This window comes from Cavia porcellus, unplaced genomic scaffold (assembly GCF_034190915.1).
Source record: "Cavia porcellus strain 051 isolate PalLab524CR breed Dunkin Hartley unplaced genomic scaffold, mCavPor4.1 scaffold_5, whole genome shotgun sequence".
NCBI classification, from domain to species: domain Eukaryota; kingdom Metazoa; phylum Chordata; class Mammalia; order Rodentia; family Caviidae; genus Cavia; species Cavia porcellus.
The window spans coordinates 10882246-10899187 of record NW_026947488.1 but is presented as its reverse complement, the minus strand read 5'-3'; the positions used below and the strand labels follow the sequence as shown (position 1 = coordinate 10899187).

Below are 16942 nucleotides of genomic sequence, written 5' to 3'. Positions count from 1 at the left end.
TAGTCTTGTTTTGAAGTTCTGTATCAGTTTCATTTTTTTTGCTGGGTTGGGTTTATTCTCTTTTGTTTTGTTTATGTTAAATCTGATGGCAGGAGCAGCTATTTCAAAGATAGCAAGATATATTACGGTAGCCATTTTAAATTTACTACTGTCTTGCTTTGAAGTTTTTTATTGCATTCATAGTTTTTATTCTACTCTGTTCTGATTGATTTTCACTATGTCTGAAGGTGTCTGCAGCTATTTTGGAGACAGCAAAAGGCATCATGGTAACTACTGTTGATTTCATAATGTTTTAAAGTCTTGTATCACGCTGATTTGTTTTGGTTGATTTTATTCTGTTTTATATCCTTGGTTTTATTCTCTTTAAAATAAAAAAAAAAACAACAAAATAAAACAAACCAAAATCTTGGAGATTGGTGTAAGTCGAACTTTAACACCTAAGTTTGCAGTTAAGCGTATTTTTTGCTGTGACTCTGGAAACCCAGAATGTGAAAAAGCCCTGGAGAGAAACCTCTGCAGTTTTCCTCTGCAGGCTGTGGCTTGCCAGCCTACCCTACTTCAGTTGGCTACCAGAGTGTGGAGCCCAGCCCGTGCAACTTAGCAAGATCTCTTCTCAAAATAAAGAATAAAAAGGCCTAGGCATGTAGCTCAGTACTCCCTGGGTTCAATCCCAAGCAGCAGAAGAAACAAACAAACAAACAACATAAAAATACACTAAAACAAAAAACATGAATTCTAGGGGTGGCATCCTAGAGAGTACTTAGGAGGTGTGGCACAGGGACTTATAAACTTCACCTAGGCTAAACAACCCAACCCCAAACACTCTCCCAATCCACCTGGGAACTGGCGACATTTGCGAATACTGCTGTCTCATAAAGAATGTGGAAGTAGGGTAAAATTATAAATCAAGAAAATGTTCCTTTTCTCCCACAGCCCTACCAGCATTTGTTACTGGTTGATTTCTTGGTGATAGCCATTCTCTCTGGGGTGAGGTGGAATCTCAGTGTTGTTTTAATTTGCGTTGAACAGTGATGTTGAAACTTTTTTCACGTATTTATTTGCTGTTTGTATTTCTTCATCTGAGAAGTGTGTATTCACCTCAGATGTCCATTTTTGAGTTGAGTCTCTGAATTTGGGGACCCTGATCTTTTTTTCAGTTTTTTATATGTTCTAGAGAGCAGTCCTTTGTCTGAGGTACAGTTGCTAAAATTTTTTTCCCATCTGCAGGTTTTCTTTTCGCTCTGTTGGTGATTTATTTTGACATGCAAAAACTTGTTTAGTAAGATGAGATCCCCGTTGTTGATTTGAAGTGCTTCCCATACAGTTTGGGTTTTCTTTGTGAGCTCTCTGCCTGCCCAGATCTCCACTGTTGGTGGGAGTATAGACTGGCACAGCCACTGTGAAAATCAGGGTGAAGATTCTTCAAAAAACTAGGACTAGAAGTTTCATTTGACCCAGGTTTTCTCCTTGTGGGTATTTTCCCAGAAGAATTAAAAATATCATACCATAATGACATATATGCACCCACATTTACAGCAGCACAATTTATAACAGTTAAATTTTAGAAACAGCACAGATGTCTATCAACCAAGGAATGCATAAAAATAAGGTGGTATTTCTATACAATGGAGTACTACTCAGCTATAAAGAAAGATAAACTCAAGGCTTTTATAGGTAAATGAATGAAATTTGAGACCATATTCGTAAGTGAAGTAATTCAGACTCACATGTGTAAATATTGTATTGTCTCCCTAGTATGAGAAACTGAAAGAGTAAATAATATCCAAAATGTACAATAGATACTGTGAAAGAGAAAAAACTGCTCAAAGGGAAAGAACATCTGGGATGGGGGAAAGGAGGAGAGGAGGAAAGGAATGTATATATACATACAAGACAGCTAAGGTAATTATACTGCTCATTTCTATTGGTTCATGGAAGAGAATGGTTTGTGCTTATATTGTTTGATCAATTTTTCATGCCTAGCTCTTGTAATCTGAGTAACTAATTTGAAGATAACAATATGAAATATATTAACGATTGTTAGTCTTCTATGATCTTTTTTTTAAGTCTTCTATGATCTTGTTTTGAAATTCCGTATCACTGTTTTTCTTTTTTCTTTTTAAAATTAAGAAAATCAAGAAAATGGAGACGGTGTCAAAGTCACCATTTTTTGGCAGTTTTTGTAATTTGTTTTTTAGCTGACAAATAAAATTTGAATATATAATTACCACGTTATTATGAAATATATTCACATTGTGCAATGTCGAAATTGAGCTAATTAACCTATGCATTACCTCCCATACTTTCTGCTACTTTTGTGGATAGTTAAAGTCTAATCTCAGCCGTTTTCTAGAATGGTACATTGTATTGGACTAGAGTCATTGCGTCGAACAATCTGTTTCTTGGTCTTATTTCTCCTATCTGAAATATTTTATCATTTGGCCAATATCTTTCCCCATTCCCACTTCAAGAAACAAAACAAAACAAAACAAAACAAAAAGAAATGACACAGCCCCTGGTAACAACTACTCTGCTCTTTTTTTTTTTTTTTTTGTCTTTTTCCTTTTTATTGGTACCAGGGATCAAACTCACATCTGCCTGCTTGCAAAGCAGGCGCTTATGCTGCTGAGCTAAATCCCCAGCCCCTGCTCTTTACTTCTTAATTTGATTTTTAAAGATGCTATTTATAAGTAATGTCAGGTGGTAGTTTCCTTTCTGTGCTTGGCTCATTTCATTCAGCGCGTTGCTCATCCATGTGGTTGCAAGTGGCGGGAGTTTCTTCTTTGCAAACGATGCAAAATATCCCTTTGTCCTTAACTATTGTTCTCACTGGACTTTGGACCCCCTTGGTTCCCTACCACTGCAGATACTTATTCTCACCATTGGGTGCAGGGGTTGGCATTAAGTATTAAAATTCCAATAACTTCTCCTTGAGATCATAAATGTGGACCCCCCTGGACCTTGACAAGGATGCAGAGGCATCCTAGAGTGCTCCATTGTATTAAAAAACCCTGCGTTCTCTATCCATTCACCCGCGGATGGTCATCTGGGCTGTTTCCAAGATTTGGCGGTTACAAACTGTGCTGCTATAAACATTCATGTTCATATATCCTGTGGTTTGAGGCTTTAATTCATCCGGGAAGAAGAGGATTAGCTGGGTCTAATGAAACCTCTAGTCCTAGACTTTTGAAGAATGTCCACACTGATTTCCACAGTGGTGCCAGTCTACACTCCCACCAACAGTGAAAGTTTCCATGTTCTTCACAACCTCGCCTGTATTTGTGATTGGTTGATTTTTTGATACTAAAAATCCTTTCTGAGATGAGATGCAATCTCAGCAGTGTTTTAATTTGCATCTCTCCAGTGGACAGTGATATTGAACAGTTTTTCATATATTTATTTGCTGTTTTTACTTCATCTGATAAATGTGTATTCATCTCAGATGCCCATTTTTGGATTGGGTTTTTAAATTTGAGGAGTCTGATTTTTTGAGTTTGTATGTTCTCCATAGTAATCTTCTGTCTGAGGAACAGTTGGCAAACATTTTTTTCCCACTCTGTGGGTTGTCTCTTCGCTCTGTTGGTGGTTTTCTATTGCTGTGCAGAAAGTTTTTTAATAAGATGAGTTCCAAGTTGTTGATTCTTTCTGATAGTTTCTGTGTGATTAGAGTTTTGTTTATAAGTACTTTGCTTACACCAGTGTTTTCAACAATTCTATCTATTCTATCTTTCATCAGATTTAATATTTCTATTTTAATGGATAGATCTTTGATCCATTTTAATTTTAATTTAGGGCATGGTGAAAGAGATGGGTCTAAGCTTTCATCTTGGATATGTAGAAAGCCAGTTTTTCCAGTAGCATTTATTAAAGAGGCGATCTTTCTTCCAGTGAAGGCGTTTGGCTCCTTTGTCAAATATAAGATGGTTTGGTGTGTTTTAAGTTGTTTCTGCATCGTCCAATGTGTTCCACTGATCCTGGGATTGTTTTTTGCCAGTACCATGCTATTTTTTTAAACACAGTAGTGTAGTGTAATTTCAAGTCAGGGATTGTGATATCCCTGGCTTGCCTTTGTTGCCCAGAATAGCTTTTGTTATTCTAGGTCTCTTCTATTTCCAAATGAATTTTAGGGTTGCTTTCTCTAATTCTGTGAGATATCCTATTGGTATTTTGATTAGGAATGCATTAAATCTGTATAACAGTTTTAATACAGACATTTTCTCTAATTTTGTTTTTTATGACCCAAGAACAAAGAATATCATTCCAGTTTCTGATAGTCTCTTCGTTCTCCTTTTTCAGAGTGCTGTAGTTTTCAATGTAAAGGTCTTTTACTTCCTCTGTTAAATTGACTCCTGGGTATTCCTTTTTTGTTTGGATGCTGTTGTGAAAGGTGTTGTTTCCCTAATTTGTCTCTCAGTGAGCTTGTTGTTTGTATACAGGAAAGCTACTGATTTTTGAGTGTTGACTTTGAAGCTAGCTATGTTACTGAATTTGAATCTAGAAGTGTTCTTGTGGAGGTTTTGGTGGTCTTTTATGTAGGTTATCATGTCATCTGTAAATAATGGTAATTTAACTGCTTCCTTTATTCTTATTCGTTTTATTTCTTTCTCTTATCTAATTGCTCTGGTTAGTGTTTTCAGAACAATACTGAATAAGACTGGAGACTGTGGGCATTCTTGTCTTGTTCCTGATTTTAAAGTGAAAGCAATAAAGCTATTTGTCAATAAAGCTAATTACTTACAAGTATAAACCCAGTAATTAAACCAAAAAGAAAAAGGAAAATAAAAGAAAATGAGAAGACATTTAAGCAAAATGCAACTCCTGCCTTCTGGTTCACTGACAGCAAATCTGGGAGGCAATGGGGCAGAATAAACTGAAGCCACCTGCCGGGGCTCTCCATGTAGTAACAGTAAAGGTAACATGGTGGATGAATGAGACTCTAGAGAAATCAAGTCAGAAACAATTGCTCAGATCTCTACAGAAATGGTGATTATAATGAAAGACATGCTTCATGGCTCTAGAGCAGATGCAGATAAAAAGATAGAGGAGATTAGGAAAATGATGGAAACCATGAATGCCCAACATAGAAAGGAAGTGGAATCTAGGAAACAGATTCAAACAGATATCTAGGCAGAATGAGCCAGTGTGAGGACAGAGTATCAGATGTAGAAGACAGGATGGCAGTTAGTGATCATGAAAAGAAAGATTTCTTAAAAATGGCAAGAACTATGAAAAATCAGCTGCTAGATGACGTATAGAAGAGTAACATGAGCTCAACTGGAGTCAATAAGAAGTAATGCAAATGACAGAAAAAGCCTGTTCACAGAGGTGATGGCCGAAAATTTCCAAGCAGAGAAAAAGAATTTTACAGACAAATAAGTCAAATGTATTGAACTCTAATCATCTATGATCAAAAAAACCTACAGCAAGACATGTAATAGGATTGTAGATATTTAACACAAGAACAGAATATTAAAGATTGACTGCAAAAAGAAACAAATCATCTATAAAAGAAAGGCCATCAGAATCACAATACAACGTCTCAACACAAGCTCTCAAGTCAAAGAGACCTCGGAGTGCAGTATTTCAAGCCCTAAATGAAAACAACTTCCAACCTAGATGGAGGTACCTCACAAAACTGTCTTTCAACATTGATGCAGATGTAAGATACTTCCATGACAAAGGACACCTGAGGAAATTCATGATGACCAAACCAGCACTCCAAAATATTCTGAATAGCAAGGACTATAACTGCACGATACTCAGCAGAATGAACCTACCAGGCAAGGCAAACAATTAAACAGAGGGGGAGGGGGAATATGAGATCAACAACAGGAAAACAACAGAAGAAGGTTAAGTCAATACATATCAGTTAAACCATCAATGTGAATGGCTTTAATTCACTAATCAAAAGAGAGACTGGAAGAATGGGTCAAAAAGCAAGAACCAACAATCTACATACAAGAGACATATTTAATTGACAAATATATAGACTGAAAGTTAAAGACTGGAAAACAATATTTTGTGTGACTGGAGCTCAGAAGAGGGTAGGGGCAGCTATTTCTGTTTGCAGACTAAGTGAATTTTAAAGCAAGACTGATGAGGAGAGACAAAGGTCACTATATCCTTGTAAAGAGAACAATCCACGAGGAAGAGATAACAACCATAAATATAAATGCATCAAATATGTGCCCAACCATATAAAACAAATATTAATGGATATGAAAAATTAAATAAGCACTAATACAATTGTAATGGGAGACCTCAGTATCCCACTATCACAAATAACAGACTGACCAGACAAAAAATGATCAATGAAATATCAGAACTGAATCAAACTTTTGAACAAATATATTTAGTAGATGTCTATAGTGTTCCACCCCACATCAGAATATACATTCTTCTCAGCTGCATATGGGATGCTCTCCAAAATAGACCATATGGTAGCTCATAGAATATGCTTGAGTAAATGCAAAGGAATTGAATTATCCAGAGTATGTTATCAGACCATGGTGCAATGAAATTGGAATTCAATGGAAAAAGAAGCTGCAAGAACTTCATAAACACTTGGAAATTAAATAGCACCGTTCTGAGCAACAATGTGTCATAGATGAAACTAACAAAAATTAGATATTTTCTACAATTAAATAGTCATGTCTATACAACATACTAGAAGTTATGGGACAAAATGAAAGCATCCTATAAGGGAAATTTATGGCAGTGCATGCCCATATCAGAAAAACAGAGCAAGCTCAAATAAATAGCCTAATATTCAACATCAAGCTTCTAGAAAAAGAATAGCAAGTTAAGCTGATAGCATGTATGAGGGGGAAATTAATGCAATGGAAATTAAGAAAATAATACAAAGAATCAATGAATCAAAGAGTTGGTTCTTTGAAAAATTAAATAAAATTGACAAACTCTCAATCAACCTTATCAAAAAAAGAAAAGACTCAAATCCATGAAATTAAGAATGAAAAGGGTAAAATCACAACAGATCCTACAGAAGGCCAGAAAATCATCCATATCTGCTTTGAGAACCTGTATTCTCATAAGTTGGAAAACACAGAAGAAATGGATGCCTCCTAGATACATATGAATCAAGAAGATATAAAAATTCTACACAAACTAATATCAGTCAATGAAATTGAAGACATAATTAAAAATCTACCAACAAAGAGAAACCCAAATCCTGATGGATTCACTGCTGAGTTTTATAAATGATTTAGATCAGACCTCAAGCAGCTACTTCCAACTCCTTTTTTTTTTTATTTAAGGAGAAAAAGGGAAAAAAGCAGAAAAAGGGTACAAGTTATACAGAATTTCAGAAAAAAATAAACAGTAGGAAATCACTAGTTAATGGATTACATATTGTCATCTTAGAAATATTTGTTCAAGTTACAAAATTAAAGCATATAAAGTGGACATTCAAACAGTGAGACTGCAAACAGTTCTGTTCAATGATCCAACAAAACTCAGTAATATCATTGTCTATCTTGTACACTTAAATATACATGCTGCTATACCATTTAGAGCACTTTCTTTTCCTCTCTTTTGTACAATGACTATTACACATTTTGGGTTTTATTGCTCCCACAGTTCTTATTACTTTTTTTGAAAGAGAGTAAAACCAAATGTGACTTAACAGAACAGAGTTGGTTAAATCAAAAGGGTGGACATAATAGATAATGTAAAAACATAATACAAGGGGATCAACAATGGTTACCATAATGCCTCCCGCTATCTCAAATAGAATTGCCTATATCATCAGTTATAATAAAATTGAACAAAACAGTAAAGAACGAAACTAACAAAACCAAAACATTGGAGACATTACAGGTCTTCAAAAGTAGATAATAGTCAACCAGTATGGGCGTCATAATGTATCCCACTATCTTCACAGCTGTTGCCTAAACTTTCGAACCTGGTACTATCAAGCAAAGCAGAATAGAGGAACATCAGTCAAAACAAGATGGTGAGAGCAATACAGGGCTTCAACTCAAGTTAATAGAAAATCAAAGTGGGTTACTATAATATATCCTACTATTTTTAAATTTATTTTTCCCTTAATTAAAAGGATGAAAATAAAAAAGTAAATAATGGAGTGGAGATTGAGATAAAAGAGGGCATAACAACTAAACAGTGCAGATCAAAACATAACCATTTAAGCAAATTAGTGTCTCACCACAAGATAATCCTGACATAAAAGTAGTTACCATATTGTCTCTTTCCTTGAAATCTTTGAGTATAACTTTGTATACTGTAGCATCAAATATATCAAAACAATGTAAAAACATTCAAGAGAATGACAGTATTACAGGGTATTTAGAACCAACTAACAGAAAATAAACAATGTAATCTCCTTGTCTATAAAAGTTTTTGTTTATACTGTCACATATAATAAAATCCAATAAGATACAACATGTTAAGACCTATGGAGACAGAAGAACAAAAGCTTGATGGGACTTCAAAATAAGATGATACCAAATCAGCACTACCTATTACGACGTCGTTTTCTCCAAAATAGCTGTTCCTATCATCCAATCTTCTCTGCCTCATTTCTCTTGAGCTTTTTTTCTGTCATTAATTGTCAGTTTGTCTTCTTCATTTTGTTTTCTGCTCTATTCATTGTGGCCTCTTTGCCACTATTTCTGGATTCTTCGTATTTTTCTTTTTTAGAATATCCTGCAGTATTCTCTGTAGAGTTGAATTGGTGGTTGCATATTCCCCTAGTTCTTCTTTATCCTGGAAGCACCTTGTTTTTCCATCAATTTCCAGGGATAGTTGTGCAGGATATCTCAATCTTGGCTGGAGGTTATTATCTTTCAAACTTGAATTATTTCCCCCCACGCTCTTCGTGATTTGATGGTTTGTGCCGAGAAGTCTGCTGTAATTCTGATGGGTGTTCCCTTGTAAGTGATCTGTTTCTTGTCTCTGATGGCTTTTAATATTCTGTTCTTTTATTGGATTTCTGGTATTTTGATTATTATATGCCTTGGCGTAGCTCTGTTTCGGTTGTAGGTGGCTGGGGTCCTGTATGCTTCATACATCTGAGTATCTTTACCTTTTGCTAAATTAGGAAAATTCTCCTGGATTATTTCTGCAAGTAGCTTTTGTAGTTCATTTGTTTGTGTCCCTACCTCTTCTTTTATGTTCTTAATTCTTAAGTTATAGACCCTCTTATCATCTTCTAGTCTTTGTATTGTTGCTGTTTGTTTCTTTGTTATTTTTAAGAAGTTTTTCATTTCATGCTCCCATATTACAAATCTGCCCTCCAATTCAGATAATCTGTCCTTAGTTTCTTTCAAGCTGTTATGCCAGTTTTCAATAGCGTTTTTAGTTTCCTGGTAATCTCTTTGAACCTGCTTCATGTATTCTATGTTTTCTCTATTTTCTCCATCAAACAATTCTCCCCTCTTTTTCTGTTCTTCCATTCCACCATCTGCTTTTTCTTGGGTGGTGCTTAGCATTTCTCTAACTATTCTGCTTATGTCTTGCTTCAGGTCATTAATAATTTCATTCCTGACCTCGTCTAAGAGGCTCTGGAGATAGCCTTTTATGTCTACTGGTGCCGTGTCTGCTATTGCCTGTTTCTCAGGATTGCAGGCCAAGGAGCCTTTCTTGTTGCTCCCTCTTCCCATATTCTTTGTTCCTTATATATGCAAGCGTATATAGGAGGCCCAGCTTCCTTCCCTGTTGGCCACAGTCTGATTGAATTGCGCCGGCTAGGTGTTCCCGCCCATTGCAGTGCACCAGGGAGTTACGAACCGGGCAGCCTATGCGGGGCCCGCCCCTCCAGGTCAACCTACTTAAACCTTCACCGCTAGGGTGCACCTCCAGGCGCTGGGACCTGGGTTGTGCTAGCCTACTGGGTCTCAGCCAGCAGCGTCATGTAGGCTAGGCACTGCTCACCAATCCTGCTTGAGAGGGGGATATGTGACTGAAGTCACTACAGTGCCTTGTTCCAGCAAGTCTGCCTGGTCCCAGAAAGTCCTCTGTTGGAGCCTCCTAGACTGTGGAAGAGTCCCAGTTTCCCTCACTCACCACAGGTTGATGCACAGCTCCCCGCCCGTCCAGCTCTCAACTTCATTCACCGATTCCCGTTCTCAGAGCTTTCATGCGTCTCTCTCCCTGCTGAGCCGATTCAGCTGCAGCAGCAGCAGCAGGAAACCCAAATCGCAGCTTCCAATGGCGCGGGCTACAGCTTTCATGCTCAGGCTTTATCTGTTCCTGTTATAGCACCAGGATTGCATTCCCAGTTGGTATCTCTCAGCCCAGTTCGTTCTTGGGTCAGCATTGTATATCTCCTCTTGGTTAGGATTCCTCACTCCGCACCATTCCTGGATTCTAAGCTGGGTCTTGCAAAGAGCCTGCGTAGCTGCTGCTATCTGTCCACCATGTTCTCCCGGAAGCGCTTCCAACTCCTTAATGAAATTGAAGATGAAGCAATACTCCCAAATTCATTCCTGGAATGTGTGCATACTGCAATAGCAAAACCAGAGAAGGATCCAACCAAAAAAGAAAACTATAGGTCACTCTCCCTAATGAAATAGCTGTAAAACTCCTCAATAAGATACTGGGGAACAGACTGCAGCAAATTGTCAAGCAGATTACACACCGTGAAGTAGGATTTATCCCAGGGATGCAGGGATGGTTCAACATATGCAAATCAATAAACATCATAGATCATATACCACAAAACCAAGGACAAAAACCATACATTGTCTCAGTAGATACAGAAAAACATTTGACAGGGGCTGGGGATTTAGCTTAGTGGCATAAGGGCCTGCCTTGCAAGCAGGCAGTCGTGAGTTCAATCCCTGGTACCGATGAAAACGAAAAAGACAAAAAAAAAAAAAAAAAAAAAAAAAGAAAAACATTTGACAAAGCCCAGCTCCCCTTCATGATGAAAACCCTACAGAAAATTGGAATAGATGGTCTTTATCTCAATCTGATAAAAGCTATCTTTGACAAACCAACAGCTGAGATCACACTAAATTGACAAAACCTGAAAGCTTCCACTCTGGAGAAATTTTACAGTGTTCATTATTTATTTATCTATCATTTTCCAGCGTGCTGACCTGCAGGACAGGTCAGCAGGTGAGCAGCTCTGTCATGGCTCACAATGCCACGCTCTCTGGAACCCGTTTATGCTGAGTGGAGAGAGATCTTTTTGCCTCCATCATCTGACCTCAATCCTAGGTACACTTTCAGTTCCAACACTAAGACATCCATTGAACCAACCGGGAAGCCAGGCTTCCAAAGCCTCTCAAAGTCTGGGACTGGGATTCTCGCAGTGATCACAGAGGAGTTTTACCCATCGGGTGCAGGAAGACATGAACAGTTACTTGTTTTCAAACCTTGGTCTGCTTACCACGTTGAGCTTCAGAGCACCAGGTAGAGCATCATGTCTTCCAACTCTTTCCTCGTGGATTCCTTAGGTGGTAATTGCAGCATTCTTAGTGAACTGATCTCACCCCTGCCCTGCACATACCTCACAGAGAGGGGAGCAGGGGTGTGAGAAGAGTCGTCTCCTTCAGGCATGGCTGAAGACCCAGTAGCATGCACACACCACTACTGCACGCAAAAAGATGAGGATGTCAGCTGAAAAGGGTTTGTGGGACACAATTTCAAATGCCATTGCTGGATGTAGATATTGGCCCGAGGGGACGGCCTGATGTGTACATGGAGCCTAGATCTAGAGGGGGAATCATAGGAAGGATATCCAGCTGCCACCCCTACTGTCAAGGGCTCTGAACAGTGTGATAGGTACACATGCGGGTAAGAGAGAACCTGGCCTGAACCTGCAGGCAAAGGGTGAGTGGTAGACCAGAAGTCTGATGCAGCTCCGTGTCCTACATGAGTGAGGCTCCCTGAAATCCGCATGCTAGCTCCTTTCTGCCTCTTAGTCTTTCAGTCTCCTGAAAGAGACACTGTGCTGCCCGGAAGGAGCCATCTGATTGCAGGGTAACCTTCTGGAACTAGGACCCCTCCCGCCTCCCAGGACAGCTCCATGAGTAAGACACGGGGCTCCTCGGCACATCCAGCTGACACTGTGTGTAGGATAAAGGGTGCGGTGCATCCTGAAGGGAACAATTAGGGAGCAAGGGGTTCATGGCTCCTGATTGGTTTTGGACCCATCCACTTCTGCAGGTCCTCATCTCTCGGGGGAGGTGCCCTAGAACACCCCAGGAGGGCACACAGAGCACAGGGTCTAGAGCAGGACCCTCTCTCCCCGCCCTAAGGTGCTTCAGTCCTTACTTGGTGCCTTGTACTCTCCTCCTTGCACCCCTGAGAGGTGTGAGCCACTGTCCTCACTCTCATGTGGCTGTGGGCGCCATGGCCCAGAGGGGTGATGTGGGTAGCACAGTAACCAAGCTACCAAGTAGCCCAACTGCATTTCCGTCCGGGCAGTTAAATACCAGAGGCAGATGGCTGCCTCAGCCCTCCGCTATGGTATTTCTCACTGCTTGCCCCTGCTAAGGACAAGAGGCTCACAGTGAGGAGTTGCTTGTGGACACGCGGCCTGGGTTTTATGTTTGTGTACCCTTTCATGGTGGAACCGATATGTATCTCCCCACTCCTGCTTCCCCCCAGAATTTCCCCTTATTCTTCGAACAGTATCTTGATTTCTTTTTCACGGTTTTCTTTCACAAGCATGATCAATAAAGTGTTCTATTTCCTCCAGTAGGGGCTAATGTGGCCCTTCCAGAACCTTCCAGAACCTTCTTATTCTAATATAGCCAAATTAGGCAAAGGACCTAACCCTAAGCTCAGTCAGTCGGACTCTCTCCCTGAATCATGACCAGAACCTGCACACTATGTCCTTTCTTGGTTTTTGGTCGTTGTGCCTGCTTTCATAGCATTCCAGTAAATTCTGATGGCCCCCAATATCCTTCTGGTAATTCTGTTCTACCTTTGCTGGCCAACACCAGTTTCTCTTGCTTGCTATGAAAGAATTCTAACTGATGCAGGCTATGGTCTCATTTGCGATTCTCATGAATGAAATTGCAATGGACAGTACTTATTACCATTTCATAGATAGGAAATTGTGGGTTTCCAGAGGCTAAATGATTTGCCCAAAACCGTACAGTGAGGAAGTGGTGGAGCCAGGGTCTGCTCCCACAGTTTTGATCTCTGCTTTAGAGATACACCTTCAAAGATAATTTTGGTTTCCGTTCATTTCCATTAATGGCAGAGCATGCCTTACATGCGAAATGCATTGGGTTTGCATCTTCCTCTCGCCATCCACCAAGGGGGTTAATGATAGCGTTTGCCTTACAGGATGAACACGTGAGATTGTGATCTCGGGAAGTGCTTAGCTCAGCAGAAAGTGCTCAGCGCCCGTGGAATTCTGATGGGAGGTGTTACAAGGTAAAATTCTGGCGCTCTGGCCATGGTCCAGGCAAGTCTAACACAGTTAAAGTTCTGTACAGTAGGACAGTTGGTGGGATGGAGAAGAACCCTCAATAGCAAAGCTTCTATTCCCCTCAAAACTACCCGCTTACTATTAGGCTGTTAACCCCTGTGCCCCCAGGAGCCACAGCTCCCTGTCTTATGTGAGGACCAGGGTGAATCAGCACTGGCATTCTTTCCTAAAGGTCTGTAGTGACCTTCCATGTTGGCTTCTTCACTGTGAGATCCATGGAGGGGCAGGCGTTGTGATGGTCCTTCTCAGCTGAGTCATGATCCAAGTGGGGTCCATGGTGCGGGGAATGTGTGCCCAGTGCTTATTTTCTGAATGAATAGACCCAGCCCAGAGATGAGCATCTAGCAGCTATTCAGTAATTTAACCTTTTTGCTCTCATGTGAAAGACTCTAACATTGGGTAGTTGAAAAGTGCTTTTTCCTTACGTGTCACTTGACAGAAATCACTGGATTCATTTCTATGATTCTGACAAATAGTAATTTTTATCTTTCATAGGTTAAGAGGAATAGTTATTTAAGGACAGGATCAGTTAGATAATGCTTAGCAGACTAAGCAATCAAACTTAATTCCCCTAAAAAGTTATGATTTTAGCATTATCAGGATAGTCCAGTTTTCCCAAACTTTGTAATTTCTTTTGCCCTCAATATATAAGTTGTGCCATTTTCTTGAGTTTTCTTTATATGAACTCATTTAAGAATCTAGCTTGATACCTATTTTAGCATCCTCTTTAAGAAGAATACCTTTAGAATGAAAAATTTGCTAGGGTTAACTTTTTCCCAGTGCACAGTGCAACAGATATATAACTGGCAGATAAGGCTCATGTCACATGTCATCTGAGCACTGAACAACACACACTAAGGTGTAACACACTTGAGTGACTGTAAATGCTTAACTTTTGAAGTGATGTTATAAGGGTTGCACCTACTCGTTAATATGAGAGGTCAGGGCAGCTGAGCAGACTGAGGTGGCTCTCTCCACACAGCAGGAGAGCATGTGGCTGGTTGCGGTGACCAATTCATTCTCATTTACCCAAGACTTTCTTGGCTTACACTGAAAGTCTCAGCTCTTCTGAGCCTCTTTGGTCTTGGATGCAAATCAGGATGTCACTCACAGCTGTTACCATCATGTTATAAACCACCGTGACTTGGTTGGTCCCAAGACCTTGGGACAAGGTGGCGATGACAGAAAGGAAAAATATGCTTCTGGAGTTGAAAGCAGAAGCTGGGTTTGGGAATGGGTTCTGTGCTAACTTGCTATATAAGTGTCTTCATTTGAATGCAAGTGGATTATCTGGGAAGCGATCCCAGGGAACTTTTCGAAAAGAAAGAGGAAGTGAGGCCAGTAGTAAATAAGTCAAGGGTATAGCATCCAACATATCCGGAGTGGTCAGTAGGAGCTGTGTCTCATGGGGGACTCTAAGGAGCCAGTGCACCTGGGGACCTGCGGTGTCTGTGCACCATCCTTTTTGTCACTGCCTGGGAGCAACTCCTGGGGAGGTTGATTCCCTAATACTTCTGTCCCGTCCTAACGTCATGAGCAGAGTTGGTGCCCTGGGAGACCAGGTAGGAAGATTAAGCCCTAACTGGCCTCTTCTGTGAGCACTAAGGAGCAAGTGGCAGGCAAGGATGCTGACGCTCTGCAGGTTCCAGGGAAAAGTAAAAGCGGCCGGGATCCTGTTGTTTACCCAGACACGTACTGTGGGTGGTGGGAGCAGACGAACCCTGTGTAACTCTGAGTGCCTATAGCCATGTCTGAGTGAATAAAGGCCGGACGAGCCGGCCACTCAGGGCCCTTCGCTGGATACAAGAGTCTCTTGACCCCTGCATTTTAGCCTAATCCTAGGTGTCTTTGTTTTTCATCCTCAGTCAGGCTGGCTCCTACAGGTGCCTTTGCCAGAAGAAGCCTCAGGCAAAGTGGGGTCCCCAGTGACGGGGAGAGCCCTGTGGGTGGGAGAGCCCCAGCACATCCACCGCAGACACGCTGGGCAAGCGCTTCCCGTCGGGGCCTCATTTTCTCCATGAGTAACGAGCAGCTGGAGTTCCGTGAACGCCTGCAGAAGTGTCGATATTTGCTTACAAGTACGGAGAACATCTTGGTGCTGTGTGGACACAGCTTTGAAGGCTATTATTTTTTTACTTTTTGAGTTTAATTTTAACAGATAGTATAAAAACATAAAATTATTCATATTCAGGTGGTGTCATGTGACGTTTCACATGCACACATTGTGTAATTAGGTCAGGGTAAACATGTCCTCCTCCTCCTCAAATATTTATCCTTTCTTTGTTGTGAAAGCACTTGGAATCCTTTCTTGTAGTTTTGAAATACGCAGTATATTACTGTTAGTGATAGTTGCCTTTCTGTGTTTCTGTCTGATTTTAACTTGGCACCCACTGGCCAGCCTCACCTGCATCCCTCTTCCTAGTTTTTTAAAGATGTTTTTATTTTAAAGAAAATGAAAGCAAGCAAAATAAAGCAGAACAAAGCCAGTCATAACAAGCCAGTGTAAGTGACACAGGACTTCAAACGATACAAAATCACTAACGGTTACCATAATGCCTCTTGTCTTCAAAACAGCTGTAGATAACTTCAGACATAATGGAAATCAAACAAAACAGAACAGAAGAGAGCCAATAAAAACAAAACAATGAATGCAATACAGGACCTCAAAACAAGACAACAGTAAATCCAAAATGGCTACCGTAATATATCTTGTTATCTCTGAAATAGCTGCCCATGCCATCGGATATAACAAAATCAAACAAAACAAAACAGAATAAAATCCAACCCACTAAAACAAATGAAAATGATACAGGACGTCAAAAGAAGATAGTAGGGGGTTAACAACGGCTGCCACCTTCAGAAGGAGATCCCCCATAGATGCCACACTGCTGACGGTGATTCTCTGATTGGTGATCAGACCACTGACCCTAGACCTGCAGAGTCAGCAAAACGGCAGACACCACAAGCATCAAATTGCATTTTACCCCAATACTATTGTTGCAGCCTGTGTTTCTCAGATCAGCAGTGGCTTAGGGGTGAGTGGGTGGATGGGTGGCTGGGATCTGGTTGTTCCCAGGTGGCGGTGACCCGTGCATGGCGCTGGTTTGCAGGGAGACTTGTTTCTTATCCCTATTCTTTGCAGTCTCTGGTCATCACCATCAGCCCACTCAGGGCACCCAAGGGAGATTTTTGAGTGTGAGGTTCCCACGTTGCAGAACACATATGTGTAAGACATGAGCAACAACAGCAGGCCGCGTGAAGCAGGGCAGAGCAGAAGAGCAGGAGCCCGAGCCACCCGTGTCTATCGTGTAATTCTTACACGGGTTCACATCTCGCATCTACATTCTTGTGTAGCACTGTAACCAGCACATACGCGTTTACCTGTGTGAAGTCACGATTACACAACTGCACCCCCCTGTGCTGTCCTCAGACCCCCTGAGCTGTGAGGCAGTCCGAATGGCTCCCCACACCCACTCTGTGCCATTTCTACAAGAGCAACGCCTTAAACAACACAGA

At 40.6% G+C, this 16942-nt stretch overlaps 1 long non-coding RNA gene across 2 annotated transcripts in view; it reads left to right on the top strand.

Annotated features, from left to right (window-relative positions):
• LOC106026177 (uncharacterized) overlaps positions 1–16942 on the top strand; it is a 100853-nt gene that overhangs the window by 27824 nt on the left and 56087 nt on the right. For both annotated transcript variants that reach the window (XR_010047313.1, XR_002789748.2), the window contains exon 2: positions 13282–13371. This is a non-coding gene — a long non-coding RNA (uncharacterized LOC106026177). The remainder of the gene's footprint in view (positions 1–13281; positions 13372–16942) is intronic.